Source organism: Cervus canadensis, chromosome 15 (assembly GCF_019320065.1).
Source record: "Cervus canadensis isolate Bull #8, Minnesota chromosome 15, ASM1932006v1, whole genome shotgun sequence".
Taxonomy (NCBI): Eukaryota; Metazoa; Chordata; class Mammalia; order Artiodactyla; family Cervidae; genus Cervus; species Cervus canadensis.
In genome coordinates, this window is record NC_057400.1 from 5,427,316 (window position 1) to 5,443,971 (window position 16,656).

A 16,656-nucleotide genomic window follows, 5' to 3' on the forward strand; every position below is an offset into this window, starting at 1 on the left:
GTAGATCCTTGTTGGTTATCTATTTTATATATATTAGTGTGTCTACATTCATCCCAAACTCCTAATTTATCCCTCCTCTCTTTTCCCCTTTGGTGACCATAAATTTGTTTTCTGTGTCCATGAGTTATTTCTGTTTTATAGATAAGTTCATTTCTGTCATATTTTAGATTCCACCTGTAAGTAATATCATATGATACTTGTCTTTCCCTTTCTGGCTTACTTCACCAAGTATGATAATCTCTAGTTCCATCCTTGTGAAAATTTTAAATTTAAGTAAGGATCAAAACTGTAAATTGAGTTTTCCTTTCTTGGTGTTCTAAAAGCACTTACTGTCTCTTTACCATTTTAAAAAATCAGCTTTACTGAGGTATTTTACATGTGGTGAAATTCTATTTATTTTATTTTTTACATGTTAAGTGTACAGTTGGAGGAGTTTGCACAAATGCACACGCTAGTGAGAACAGCAGTGTTCAAGACACAGAACACTTCCTTCACCCAAAGCCCCTCATGCCCCTTTGCTGCCAACCGCCTCCCGCACCCCCGCCTCCCAGAAACCCCACCTCCCGCACCCCCGCCTCCCAGCACCCCGCCTCCCAGCACCCACTGGTCTCATTTCTGACCCCAGGGTGCCTGTGTGTACGAATGGAATTGTAGGCAGGCACTCATTTCTGTCTGTTTCTTTCACAGGACAGAAAGCTCTCGTGGTCATCTGTGGACCAGTATTTTGTCTTCTCTCCGGGTGATTCCTGAATGAAGCAGTTCATCCCTTCACCAGCTGAGGGACCTGTGGACTATTTCCAGTCTTCAACTGTCATTAGTGAAGCTGCTTTAAACATCTGTGTACAAGACTTTGAAAATATGTTTTTGTTTCTCTCGGGTAAATACCCAGGAGTGGAATCTCTGATTACGAGATAAGGCATTACAAGTTTGTAGAAACCCACCAAACTATTTCCAAAGCAAGTTTATGTTCCCAGCATTGCCGTATGAGATTCCCAGTTGCCCCACATCCTTGCCGACCGTGGTAGAGTCTTTTTTTTTTTTTTTTTTTACTTTTATTCTACCCCCCCCCCGCCCAGGGGTTGAACCTAGACCTCTGGCAGTAAGAACATGGAGTCCTAATCACTGGACCACCAGGGAAATCCTGGTAGAATCTTATTAAGGTTAGCCATTCCAGTAGGTGTTTAGAGAGATCTTATTGTAGTTTTGATTGCCGCCCTTCGTTTTCTCAGAGAACCTAGGCAGGCGGGTCAGAGCTCAGGATGTGTTCTTGCGGCCTTATCCAAAGGCTGAAGCTGGGGAGGTAACTCCCATGGACCCGAGTCAAAACACGTGGAGACAGACAAGGGCAACAGACTTGACTGCCAAGGCCGAGGGGGTGGGATGGGAGTCTGTGATCAGATTCTTTTCCGTTGTGCGTTATTACAAGATGTTGAATATAGTTCCCTACGCTCTGCGGCACGACCTTGTTTCTCTGTTTCCTGTGCTGCTGCTGCGAAGGCACTTCAGTCGTGTCCGGCTCTGTGCGACCCCATGAACGGCAGCCCACCAGGCTCCTCTGTCCATGGGATTCTCTAGGCAAGAATACTGGAGTGTGTTGCCATTTCCTTCTCCAATTTTATGTGCAGTAATTTATAAATGTTACATTACTGGGTATATGCTACATCTGCAAAGAGTCAGACAGGACTAAGTGACTGAACAATGTGTCTACCTTAATCCCTAATTCCAAATTTATCCCTCCCCACCCTCCCTTGGGTAACTGTAAATTTATTCTCTATTTATTCTCTATTCTCTATGCTTCTATTTTGTAAGTAAGTTCATTTGTATCATATTTTATTTATTTGTTGGCTGCACCATATGGTTTGCAGGATCTTTGTTCCCTGACCAGGGATTGAATCCGGGCCCTCAGTAGTGAAAGCGCCGAGTCCTAACCATTGGACTGCCAGGGAATTTCCTGTATCATTTTTTTATTTTTCACACATAAGTGATATCATATGATAATTGTCTTCCTCTGACATCAGGTTTTTTTTTTTTTAATTTTTACCCATTTCAGATTGTGTTTTATAAAGTCACTCTTCTGGCAGGAAGGAAAATGAGTTGGAAGGGATAAGAGGCCCCCTAGGTGGCTTTTTAGCAGAAGCACAGGTGGGAGGCTTTGAGAGAATTAGAAAACCTGCGGCTACTTTCTCAATAGTGGACACAGGGGCTGCGGGAAAAGAATTGTAAAAGGAAGAAACTTTGAGTGTACCGGGCAAACGGAGTTCACCGAGGAAACGTGAGCCCGAGCAGCCTCGGAAGGGGAGCGAGTGGCAGGGCCGGAAGGAAGCGACCGTGTGGACGCCTGCTGCTGACCCCGCTCCGGGGACGGGGCCCAGTGGTGGGAGGGGAGGCCGAGGCAGCGCGTCGCTCTTGTGTCCTCAGCCGAGATGAGGAAGTCAGTCCTCACAGGAGGGGAGTTGTAAGCAGTCGTTAGTTATCTTCAGAAATAATTCCGACCACACTCGATTCATTTGATATTCGTTTTCAAAGTGGCTGAACGGATGGGCACTGCGTCTTGTCTGAGAGTTGCTCACAGGTTAGGAAAGTTCCCTGGCGATCCAGTGGTTAGGACTTGGCATGCTCACTGCTGGGGCCCTCAGTTCAATCCCTGGTTGGGCAACAGAGATCCTACCCTGCAAGCTGCGTGGGAAAGCAAAAAAAAAAAAAAGTTGCTCACAGGTTAGTGAGTGAGTGAAGGGAGCTGACCATTGTTTCTAAGAGTGTTTCCTTGGGTCTCTTATCTGTTTCTTTGTAAGCTCTTGCTGGGATCGAACCTGGGCCTAGACATGCCCAAGGACAGCCCCGAAACCAGCATCCCTGCACCATCCCTTGGACGAGGTGAAGTTCACGGCATCACTTTGCAAGATAAATCAACACGGTGTTCATCTGCTGGGATTCCAGGGTCCCGGGCCCTGAGAGGCTACATCCTCAGCTCTGGTTCCCAGAAGCCACCCAAGCACCTATTTGACCCCCGCCCTCGGAGCAGGCTGAGGTGCTGGTTGCCCCCAGGGAGACTCTAGGAGGATTAAGAGGCCACAGAAGTATACCCGGTGCCAATCAATGGCACAGCTCCCTGCTCACCAGATTTACTAAGAGGCCAATCAGCTCTCAGCGCTCCCGGGGAGAAAAATGCTCATTTATTGGGAGAAGAGAAAGTGGAGCTTTGGCTGAAACCACTTTGCCTTCAACAGCAACTTTTTAATCCCTTTGTCTGGTGCATGAAATCAGTTCCCAGAACACAGCGTTTATTAATAACTGTGGGACTTTTTCCCGGTCTCCAGATCAATTGGCAGAGGCCTCTGGTTCCTTCCTTCTGGATGCTTCTATTATTTAGAGCTGAGAAGTGATCGTCTCCTTGAAACCCATACAGTTTTTTACATGACTTGGGAATTGCACAGCGCCCCCTGCCCAGCCCATCCTAACAACCCAGTCGGCCAGGAGGCCTTGCCCACTGTCTGGCGTCCTTAGCTGGCTCAGCATGCTGGAGTCTTTGCTTCTGCTGAGACGCCCTGCTCTCTGCAGGGCAGTGCAACGTGCCCCTCTCCTCCAGGCTAGCTGCTCCCTGCCAAGTGCAGGCCCGAGTGTTGACAGGGATCCCTGGAGCCAGCCTGATTTAGAATAAGGTCACTTTGAGCTGGTTCCTCTCCTGTGGCTGGTGGAGGCCCCAGAGGCAGCTGTTGGGTAGGTGCTAAGCGAGGCCCAGGGCTCACCCTGGGCACACGGGGGATGCCGTGCCAGCAGTTCCCTTGAAGAGGGAGTGTCGTTTACTAGGTTTTCCTCCAGAGCTGCCCCTGTCCTCTTCTTCTTGCTCTTCCCCACCCCTCCTGGGGGCTTAGCCATGCCCACGGTTTCCCCAGGCACCTCTGACTTCTACCCCCAAGCTGCATGCCACCTCCTGCCTGCTGGTCGTACCCTCAGAGGTGGCTCGCTGGTACCCTAACCCCTGATGGCACAGGGTGAGGGGCAAGCCTTGGGTTACCTCCTGGTCCCACGCCTGTTATGTCCCTAAGAGACTAACAGATCACCCACCTGGGAAGGGTGGGCGCTAGTGGGTGCAGAGCCCCGCTCACACACGCACACAGAGGGATGCTCACAGCCGACTCCCTCGTCCCCACAAACCTGCTTCCCGCGGCCCCCCTTCCTCTATCAGTCAATAGCATCATCGCTCTCTTAGTCACTCAGACTGAATGACAGAGCAGTTTTCTTGTCCATTTTTTTATTAGTCTGTATTTTCCTTCTGTGGGACATGATACGTAGCATGCAAGTTGCCGTTTTAACAGTTTTCAATGTGCAGTAAAGTTGAGTGTAACACATTCACATTGCTGGGCTGCCACCATCCGTCTCCAGAACGTCCCCGTCTCCCCATTAAACACTAGCCTCCGCTCCCTCCTCCAAGCCCCTGGCTCCCACCCTCTGCTTTCTGTCTCTATGAATGGTGACTATTCTCGGTGCCTCATATACGTGGACACATTCTAGGACTGGTCGATTTCACAGAGCATAACGTCCTCAAGGCTCATCCATGTTGTAGCCGGTGTTAAGGATTTCCCTCCCCTTTTAAGGCTGAATGATATTTCATGGTATGGATATACCAAACTGAAAAAAATCCATTCCTTGGTCTATTTTTAATAGGGCTTTTGGAAAGGAAATTAATACCAAGTTTTAAAACCCACACATTCCAGAGGAGGGGGCAGTGTGAGCGTGTCTCCTCCCACCAGCCCCCTGATGCTCCCCCGCAGTGACCTCCCAATTCACCCTCCTGTGTGTGCCCACTGCCTGTCCCTGGCTGCCTGCCCGATACCTTCCAGCTCTTACTGTCTCTCTGACCCAGTCTGCCATCTGGGAGCTGTCCTGCTGGGCAAGGCAAGCCTTGGCTGTGGCCTTCACTCATGAGGCGTTGAATCTGTGGATCAGTTTGGAGAATCTTTTAACAATAGGAAGACTTTTGGTCCATGAATACATGATGTCTTTCCATCTACCTAAGTCTCCCTTAATTTCTTTAAACAATGTTTATTGTACAGATTTTCTACTTCTTTTGTTAAATCTATTCCTAAGTATTTCATTCTTCCCCTTGATGCTATTAGAAGTAAATTGTTGGGACTTCCCTAGTGGTCCAGTGGTTGGGACTTGGAGTTTCCTTGCAGGGGGTGTGGGTTTGATCCCTAGTCAGGGAACTCAGATCAGTTCAGTTCAGTCACTCAGTTGTGTCTGATTCTTTGTGACCCGATGGACTGCAGCACGCCAGGCCTCCCTGTCCATCGCCAACTCCTGAAACTTACTCAAACTCATGTCCATTGAGTTGGTGATGCCATCTGACCATTTCATCCTCTGTCATTCCCTTCTCCTGCCTTCAGTCTTTCCCAGCATCAGGGTCTTTTCAAATGAGTAGTGCTTTGCATCAGGTGGCCAAAGGATTGGAGTTTCAGCTTCAGCATCAGTCCTTCCAGTGAATATTCAGGACTGATTTCCTTTAGGATGGACTGGTTGGATCCCCTTACAGTCCAAGGGACTCTCAAGAGTCTTCTCCAACACCACAGTTCAAAAGCATCAATTCTTTGGCGCTCAGTTTGCTTTATAGTCCAACTCTCACATCCATACATAACTCCTAGAAAAACCATAGCTTTGATTAGATGGACCTTTGTTGGCAAAGTAATGTCTCTGCTTTTTAATATGCTCTTTAGGTTGGTCATAGCTTTTCTTCCAAGGAGCAAGTGTCTTTTAATTTCATGGCTGCAGTCACCATTTGCAGTGATTTTGGAGCCCAAAACAATAAAATCTGTCATTGTTTCCACTGTTTCCCCATCCATTTCCCATGAAGTGATGGGACCAGATGCCATGACCTTAGTTTTCTGAGTGTTCAGTTTTAAGCCAAGTTTTTCACTCTCCTCTTTCACTTTCATCAGGAGGCTCTTTAGTTCTTCACTTTCTGCCATAAGGCTGGTGTCATCTTCATATCTGAGGTTATTGATATTTCTCCCAGCAATCTTGATTCCAGCTTGTGCTTCATCCAGCCCAGCATTTCTCATGATGTACTCTGCATATAAGTTAAATATGTCAGGTACCTGAGATTCCGCAACTCCTGAGGCTGGCAGAAAAAAGAAAAAGTGAAATTGTTTTCTTCGTTTTCACAGTAAACATCTTTCTGCTTCCCTGGGGTCAGTTGGAATCCTGTCCTGATTGACGCTGCTTTGCTTAGAGGCACTGCTGATGACAGAGTTTGCACAGGCAGGCGTCCAGGGCCTGGACCTCTTGTGGACACGCGAGAGTTCCTTGAAGAAGCTGCAGATTTCCGCAGAGCACATTCCTTGGTGTGGGATACTGATCTCCAGTTTAAGGGTTCCAACCTCGCTCTGACTCAGCTCCTAACGGCATCCCTCATACCTTCTTTCTGGGTTCTCTTCCATTCACTGTGCATCCATTTGGGTAAGATTCAAGAGTGATAGCTCAAATGCATTTAGCTCCCACTCTGTTAAGGTGACAGATAGAGGCTGACTTTCCAGATCTTGTAACTTACTATAACCAATAACAATTGTGGTGCACCAAGGCACAGGGAAGGAAGAATCACCTCATAGAACCAGTAGAGAAACTAGAATATATGTCAAAAGTGACATGACCCTCCTTTGGGAAAAATGGCACTTTCAAGAAAAGGTTACAAGCAACTGATTGTCTATTTGGAAAAAAAATTAGGCTCGGTTCTCACTGCACACAGAAGTAAATTCTAGGCACAAAGTTTGTAAAAAACAAAGCTTACAAAGCTAGAGGGAAATACTGGAGAATATGTTTATGACACTAAATCAAGGAAAGTTTTTTTTTTAAAAAAAACAAAACAAACAGAAACAAAATTTCCCCCGTCGCCCAGTGTTTGAGATTGTGCTCCACTGCAGAGGGCGTGGGTTTGATCTTTGGTCGGGGAGCTAAGATCCCACATGCCGCGTGGTGTGGCCAAAAAGCTCCCACAAAACAAAATAAATTAAAAAAGAAACAATAAGCATTTAAAAAAGGAAAAGATTAAATAATCTGATCAGGAAAAACACTGTTACAAAAATGAGAAAAAATCAATCAAATTCCAGACAGGGAGAAGATACTGGCTCTATATGATTAATGAAGGACTGATACCTACAAAAAATTTCTAAACATCAATAATAAAAAGACAAGTAGCACATCTGGAAGAGTAGTCCAGGCAGAAAAGGAAATCCAGATCTCCAGTGGCCACATAGAAAGATACTCAACTGTATGAGGAACCAGGGAAATGCAAATTAACACCATGAAGAAATACCATTTGAATTCTTCAGATCAGTAAAAAAAAATAGTGCTTAGTGAAAATTTACAGTGCTAGTGTTGGGCATGTTGATATTCTGCTGGTTATTTTTGAGCTTTTCTTGTCAAGCTGAGGATGTATGTGCACACACTAATGCTTTGTAAACGTCACTAGGAAATTTGCACTTGGATTAGAAGGGAGTTTTATAAAGATGTTTCCAGTAGTGAGGTTAAACAACAACCACAAACAAAATGAAACCCTTCAAAACTCACTGCGCTGTGCTGTGCTTAGGTGCTCAGTCATTTCTGACACTTTGTGACCCCGTGGACTGTAGCCCACCAGGCTCCTCTGTCCATGGGGATGCTACAGGCAGGAATACTGGACTGGGTTGCCAAGCCCTCCCCCAGGGGATCTCCCCAACTCAGGGATCCAAACCAGGTCTCCCACATTGCAGGCATTCTTTACCACATTCTTTACCATCTGAGCCACCAGGGAAGCCCAGGAATACTGGAGTGGATAAATCAAGAAGCAATGGCTAGAACTGGTCATGGAAGAGTGGACTGGTTCCAAATTGGGAAAGGAGTACATCAAGGCTGTATATTGTCACCCTGTTTATTTACTTACATGCAGAGTACATCATGAGAAACGCTGGGCTGGATGAAGCATAAGCTGGAATCAAGATTACCGGGAGAAATATCAATAACCTCAGATATGCAGATGACACCACCCTTATGGCAGAAAGTGAAGAACTAAAGAGCCTCTTGATGAAAGTGAAAGAGGAGAGTGAAAAAGTTGGCTTAAAACTCAACATCCAAAAAACTAAGATCATGGCATCTTGTCCCATCACTTCATGGCAAATAGATAGGGAAACAGTGGTAACAGTGACAGACTTTATTTTTTTGGGCTCCAAAATCACTGCAGATGGTGACTGCAGCCATGAAATTAAAAGACACTCATTCCTTGGAAGAAAAGCTATGACCAACCTAGACAGCATATTAAAAAGCAGAGACATTACTTTGCCCACAAAGGCCCGTCTAGTCAAAGCTTTGGTTTTTCCAGCGGTCATGTATGGATATGAGAGTTGGACTATAAAGAAAACTGAGTGCTGAAGAATTGATGCTTTTGAAGTATGGTGTTGGAGAAGACTCTTGAGAGTCCCTTGGATTGCAAGGAGATCCAATCAGTCCATCCTAAAGGAAATCAGTCCTGAATATTCACTGGAAGAACTGATGCTGAAGCTGACATTCTAATACTTTGGCCACCTGATGCAAAGAACTGACTCATTAGAAAAGACCCTGATGCTGGGAAAGATTGAAGGCAGGAGGAGATGGGGACAACAGAGGATGAAATGTTTGGATGGCATCACCAACTTGATGGACATGAGTATGAGCAAGCTCCAGGCGTTGGTGATGGACAGGGAAGCCTGGCGTGCTGCAGTCCATGGGGTTGCAAAGAGTCAGACAGACCCAGGAATCAAACCAGGGTCTCCTGCATTGCCGGATGACTCTTTACCAGCTGAGCTACCAGGGAAACCCCGAAAGTCACTCGTTGTTTGTTAATAGGAGATTAGATAAATGGGAAAACATTCACACAATGGAAAACCACAGAGTAGTTAAATAGATGATCTAGAGGAATTGCCTGATGGTCCAGTAGTTAGGAACTCTGTGATCTCACTGCTGAGGGCCCAGGTTCATCCCTAGTGGGAACACTTAGATTCCACATGCATGGTCAAAAATAAATTAAAAAATAAAGGAATGTTGGGGACTTTCCTGGTGGTCCAATGTTTAAGAATCTGCCTTGCAATGCAGGGGATGGAGGTTCAATCCCTGGCTGGGGAACTAAGACCCCACATTCTGCAGAACAACTAAGCCTGTGTGCCACAACTACTGAGCCCGTGAACCATAATCAGAGAATCTACGTACTGCAAGGAAAGATCTGGCATGACACAAGGAAGATCCAATGCAGCCAAATAAATACAGTTTATAAAAAGGAATGCTAATGTTGACTTTTTAAAAAATAGAGAAATAAATGACCTGAAGCTATCCTCTTTATCCACAGGAAAAAAAATCTCAAAAATACAGTACTGAATGGAAAAAAAAAGTTAGATTAAGTTGCAGAAAGATTTATACAATATGATAGCATTTATATAAAACTTAAAATATGAACAAATTTTTAAAATACTATCACTTACAGATACAGTAATAAATGTATGCATAAACACAAGAACAGGTTTGGAAATACAGGCACCAAATTCTGCAGAAGGAAGTGGGGTCAGGTGGGGCTACACAGAGTTCATCATTGTTTTTCTTCTTTTTTGTCTGCCTGAAATGCTTCACTCAAAGCCAGCAGACCAAAATACAGTAACTCTCAGTGTTGTGAGACAGCCCCAAATTAAATGTTCCGCCAGCTCCTTTATTCCATTCTCCTTTCAGCCCGCCGCTGTTGTTCAGTCACCCAGTTGTCTCCAGCTCTCTGAGACCCCATGGGCTGGAGCGTGGCAGGCTTCCTGGTCTCTCACTATCTTCCGTAATTTGCCCAAGTTCACGTTCATTGCATCGGTGATGCCGTCCAGCCGTCTCATCCTCTGACACCCTCTCTTCTTGCTGCCCTCAATCTTTCCCATCATCAGGGACTTTTCCAGTGAATCGTCTATTTGCACCAGGTGACCAAAATACTGGAGCTTCAGCTTTAGCATCAGTCCTTCCAGTGAATACTCATTTCAGCCTACAGCTTTCCCAAAAGGATGTCTGCTCTCAGCCAGGAGGCACCATCAGTTTTTAACTTTAACCTCGTGACTAATACTGTCCTTTGTCTTGGGGAAGCCAAGGACTTGCTTCCAGTGAGCAAGTCTGTACAGGAATTTCTCCCCACTTTTTTTTTTTTTTCCAGGTACAACAGCAGGTTCTTTTCTGGTTCCTCAAAGCGCCGCACAGGGTGGGGGCAGAGACAGAAGAACATGTAAACATTGGGTTCCACCCCCTAGAGCTCAGGGGTAGACCCCTTACCCAGGAAGGGGCTGGAGGGTTGGGTCTCCCCACTTTTATAGCCACTGTCTTCCATTCAAAATTTTCCAACTTGTTTGCCTAATTCTCAGAGAAATGGGCATTAATGAGCTGGCTATAGGATACCTTTATGAACATCAGTTCAGAGTGCAGGCTGTCAAATGTACATGTTGACCAGCTTCAACATGACTGAAACAGAGTCAGGCTCATCCAGTCCTGGTTCTGAATCTCTGTCTACCCATCTGTGCAAGACCTAAGGTGAATCTCTTCACTGCTTTGGCTTCAGTTTTCTCACAGTCAAAGAGGGGTGGTGGATTAAATTATCCCTAAGGTACCTTCTTGAGTACCAACTTTCCATGAGTCTAAGGCAGAATCTGAGGCACTGTCAAAAACTGCCTTGGCTCTGAAATTTCCCTCTTCTGTCATTTCTGCCAGGTCAGTTGGATAAATACTGGTGCTCGCCCATCTCTGGACAACATTTAGGGAATGCTGTATTTTTCATATATCCAAGCTGAAAGTACAAAGAGGAAAAAAGTTACTCTGCATGCCACAAGACAAACGTCTTGGCTGTTCACCTAGGTTTGGAGTAGCATTGTTTCTGTAACTTATACACCAGCAATTTGCTGGTAAATCCCCTGACGGGGTTGGTAGTCTCTTTGCAGTAAAAATTTTTGCTTCTTTCCTGTTTGGCCCTAAGAGGAATCTAATTTATATTCTGAGGTACAGTACACACACTTTATGTTTAAACTGAGATATTGTGTTATCAACGGACCAAGAGGAACCATTGTTAAGAAAGGTATCATCCTGTCTTTGACTGTTATAAACGTAAAATATTATGTTCATGGAACTGTCAGCTTCTAGTCAGACCTGTTAATTTCAAGAGTTGGCAGCAACCTGCTGCCATCAAGAATTACAGGTTGAAAGCAACTGAGATCAGTTGAATTCACGTGGTGTTTGAATTCAAAAGAAATGAGATGGGCAAGAGGAGTTTACCTGTCACCTAGTTAGGAGCAGGGAGGATGCCTAATCCCGGATGACTCAAAGTGACCGTGCAGTGTGGTGCGTGTTGTAGAGAAAGGCAGTGCAGCCAAACTCCCGGAGGAGGAGATGCTAGGGATGGGAGGGAGCTACATCTTGCCAGACAAAGGCAGATTCAGAGAATTTGAAAAATAAAAATAAAATAAAAATAAAAAATAAAAATAAAAATTTGAGGATTAGTGGCAGTTAGTGACAGTGAACAGACTAGTATTATGTATGCTATCATTTATTTAAAAATTAGATGAAGCAAGCTAAATCCCCCGTGATCCAGTGGTTAGGACACAGCACTTTGACAGCTAGGGGCTGGGTTCAGTCCTTGGTCAGGGAATTAAGATCCTGCAAGCTATGGGGCATGCCCCCCCCAAAAAAAAAATTAGATGAAGTAATAAGGAAAACAAAAATATGATATAAATATAAGTAGATTATTTGAAAAGAAGAGAAAGGACCTGAGTTACTGCAGGTCCCTGAAGGCAAGAGAATTTCATCCAAGTATAGGAAACTCTAAATAAGTAAGACTAAGTAGGAAATACCAATACAAACCTTACAAATAATTTTAAAAGTTGCTGATTTCTTAAGGCATTGTTTAACTTTTTAAACTGTGAGTTGGCAGAGTGGCACATTCCACCTTTCTTTCAAGTACTGCATGGTATAATTAAGGTGGCAAAAACAAGAATAGAAGGAACACAGTTGTGTCATTCAAGTCAAAGTTCCCCATGAAAGCCACCTGAAACTTACAACAGATAGTTGGAATTATTTTATCCTTAATATATGTGAACACATAAGATAAGGGTCTGTTATTTTTACCAAAGCGAATATGGTAGAGCAGTTTCATTTATACCTTCTGATCTATCTAATGTGTTCCTTTCTCACTTTGCTATCTGACTGTGAAGTGTGTGTGTGTGCGGAGATGATCCATCTAGCAAAATGTGCCCAATTTAAAAAATATTATGTAAAACTCCAAATGACTTGTTAAAATTGAAATATTTAGAGTTGCTTAAAAGTATGAGAATAAATGAACCCTATCCAAAAAAGGAACCTGTCTAAATCATCATTCTAGTCCTGAGAACCTGATGATGTCATAATTGTAAGTTTCCAATGTTTTGCTTACTTGGTTTAGGCTCAGGAACATTCTCGTTTACTCCGCCTCAGCTTTTGTTGACCCACCCGCACCCGCCAAGTACCCTGCTTTCTGTTCCGTCATTATAGTAGCTGTATAGACTAGCGATTGTTGTTTTCCATACCAAACTGACTTCCTTGAGTGTAAAAACTGTGTCTTTCCAGCTATGCTTACCCAGGGGCACATCAGGTTCTATCTAAAGAGAGGCTATTGGATGATGTATAAATGCAAGTGGACTTCCCCTGTGGCTCACCGATAATCTGCCTGCAATGCAGGAGATGCAAGAGACACAGGTTCAATGCTTGGGTCAGGAAGATCTCCTGGAGAAGGGCACGACAACCCACCACAGTATTCTTGCCTGAAGAATCCCATGGACAGAGGAGCCTAGCAGGCTGCAGTCCACCGGGTGGCCAAGAATCAGATACCACTGAAGCAACGGAGGACGCACGCGTGCAGATTGCCCCTGCAGATTGCCCCTGCACTTTGCCCCTGCAGATTGCCCCTGCACTTGGCAGTGAGCGCTCCAAACAATTCTCTGCATTTGACGGGTAGATCAGGCAGCGGCACGAGTTCATCTGTAAGTTGTCATGATCCAATGCTGCTCGAGAGACCCCAGAGTTGGAAGTTCAAAAAGAAATCCTAAAACTAAAATTCTGTGTCTGGTTCTGTTTTGGAATTTGCCATTTGTCCCTGTGAAGATGTGAGGAATGACCTGCAGAAAGCCTGAGCAGATCCAGATTTTGACACGCTGGATGATAAGGAAGCTTCAGAGGATTATCTGAGCATCTGTTTTGTATCAGAGTTGCCCATCGAACCACCTGGATTTGTCAAGCTCCTCAGGGTAAGAGCACTGACTTCTATACAGCCTCTGTTACTGAGAAGTGGGTTTTTGTAGTATCAATCGCACTAGTTGTGAAAACGCTGGAAACTAGAACTGTCCTCTCCATTAAAAGTGAAGTGAGCTTGGTGCTTGGGACTGAGTGGCTTGTCTGTGTGGACAGCTATGAGGCCACCCCCTACTCCACCGGTTCTCCAGTAACTGCTCCTGTGGTCTTTAAGAGGGGCACGCCAGCAGCAGAGCACCCTGACAGGTGAGGAGACCCAGGAGAGGTAGGCCTGTATTGTCTCCTTAGGTAGGTGACGCTTACCGAAAAGTCAAGTAATAAGTGTAATTGCTCTCCAGGGAGTGGCTACCAACATGATTAAGCAAACTAGTTTCCAATCTCCTGTTTTCATCACCTGCAAAAGACACACCCCGCCTTTGCCTACACGTTTCTGTAACACAGAGCACTTCTGTAGCAAAGAGATACTGTTCCCCCAATACACAGATCCAGATTTCAAGGGGCTATGACACCATTGTGCAAAGTATATATTGCTGCTGTGCTTGCTGAATTTTAATTTCTGAAGGCACACAATGTTTTCTTTTTCACTGAGATTACTGAAGAAGATTAAGAAAAGCTATCTGGTTAGAAGTAACTACCTATTACCAAAGTATTTAGGTTAACCTAGGCTGGAAGATACTGACTGAGTGAGTCACTGGAAGAGAAAGAAATCTTCCCACTCGGCGTTTAGTGATTTCTGTTTGTTAGCACAGGCTATCAGACATAGCTATCAAATCCTTTAAGAATAACATAAAAAATTACAAAAATATATGTTAATAGAATAAAATGAAGAATACCAACATTTGTTTTTAAAAAATGATAAATAATTTTACCACCCAGACATAATCAGTTAGTGATATTTTGACGTGTTTGCTTCCAGAACATTTTCTAGGCCCAAGCTGAACTGCCTATGTGAGCTGATGCCTAGGCACCCATCAACCAGTTGTTAAGTAAAACATAAACAGAAAGCAGATAAAAACAGGTAGAGCTGATAAAAAAGAACGCAATAATGCCATTTGCAGCAACATGAATGGATGTAGAGATCATCACACTGAATGAATTAAGCCAGGCAAAGGCAAACTATATGACATTGCTTATATGTGGAATCTAAAAAACGGATACAAATGAACAAACATACAAAATAGCAAGAGACTCAGAGGCATAGAAAACAAACTCATGGTCACCAAGAGGGAAAGGGGAGTGGTGGCTGGGTAAATTAAGAGGCTGGGATCAACACATACACACTACAAAACAGGGCTTCCCAGGCGGCAGTCGTGATAAAGAACCTGCTTGCCAATGCAGGAGGCATGAGAGACGGGGGTTCGATCCCCGGGTCAGGAAATCCCCTGGAGGAGGAAATGGCAACCCACTCCGGTATTCTTGCCTGGAGAACCCCATGGATAGAGGACCCTAGTGGACTACACACAGTCCATAAGGTTGCAAAGAGTCGGACGTGAGTGAAGCGAGACACATACATAAAATAAATAACAAGGACCTGCTGTATAGCACAGGGAACTACACTAGATATTCTGTAATAACCTAAGAGGGAAAAGAATTTGACAATATATACATATACATGTATAACTGAATCACTATGCTGTACATCTGAAACTGAAATGGTGTTGTAAATCAACTCATACTTCAATTTTTAAAAAGGAGGAAAAAAAGGTAGAGTTGAAGATGTAAATTAAAATGCCATCCTTAAAACTGTGAAAAAATCAAGAAAATACTTAAAATTATAAAGCTCCTTGTAGGGCTTTAAAAATTTTTTTTATTTGGCTGCATAAGGTCTTACTTACAGAATGCAGGACCTTTAGTTGCAGCATGTGGGATCTAGTTCCCTGGCCAGGCATTGAATCCAGGCCCCCTGCATTAGGAGCTTGGAGTCTTAGCCACTGGACTACCAGGGGAGTTTCTGTTGTAGGGCTTTAGAGATCACCAGTGCAATCTTTTATTCTGTGCATAGGATCTAGAGAGAGAATATGACCAGCCGAGAGCAAGCACAACCAGAACTAGAATCCAGGAAGCAAGGCTTTTGGCATGATCTCCCTGCTCTCACAAGGCTTTTTTTAACTGATTTTATTATATACAGGACAGGATTTAATGATCAATAAAGTCTGTCTTTGAAATGAACCTGTGAGGGGAAGGATAATATATTGTAAGTATATCCTTTTTAACCCAGCCAAATGATTTTTGGTAGAAGTTAAGTTCACTAAAAGCAGTCCTCCATAGCTTACGTCCCCATTATGTGGATAGGAAAACTGGGGCCCAAAAGGGAAGATGATTTGCTAAGGATGCTCAGCCAGTCTGTGGCAGAATTGGGAGCAGACCTCACCTCCTGACTCCAGGGTTCTAAAAATAATGTAGGATGTCATGATCACCAAAAGAGAACTTCAAAAAAATTTTCACGTACTCCGGATCAACGGTCGCCCAGTCGCTTTGCCTTCCTTAGTCAGCCTTCAACTGGACTAGTTCCGATTGTGATAAAGAATCGAGGCAGTGCTCAGCAATGACTGTCAACTTCACAAAGAGACTGTAAGCAGTGATGTGACTCCCGATGGATATGTGAAGGAGTTTTGCCAGAAAATTCAAATCTGAGTCAGAATGAAGCATATATAACTAACAAGTGTCTAGGAGGTAGAAGAACACGTGAGAGACTCCCAGGAATATAATCAGAAAAATCTAGAATGTGGGAAACCTAAAGGACAAATAACTTGGCTTCTTCAATAAATAAGCACCAAGGAAAAATGAGATTGAGGGTGGAAATAAACACATTAAAAAAGATCTAAGAGACAAGTAAGTCAAATGACATGTATTGGCATTGTTTGGATCCTGATTTGAACAAACTGCTTAAAAAACAGAGACACAGGTACATTAATACCGACCTTACAGAATAAAAAAGATCATAAGAGAACTCTGTGAACAACTGAATGTCAACACATTTTATAATTTAGATGAAATGGATACATTCCTAGAAGGGCACAAACTATTGAAACTGACTTAAGAGGAAATAGAAAATCTGAATAGGCTTACAACAAGAGATTGAATTAGTAATAAACCAACAAAACAAAACTACCCAGAAAGCAAAGCTAGAGTGCTTCAGAGGTAAAGAATCCACCTGCCAGTGCAGAAAAGGTAAAGTCCAGGCAGTTTCACTAGTGAATTTTATGAAACTTTTTTATTTTTGGTCTTCCTTGCTTCCGGCCAGCTTTCTCTGACTGCGGTGAGCCAGGCCACTCTTCACTGCAGGGCACGGGCTTCTCATTGCAGTGGCTTCTCTTGTTGCAGAGCACAGGCTCTAGGACCCGTGGGCTTCAGTAGCTGTGG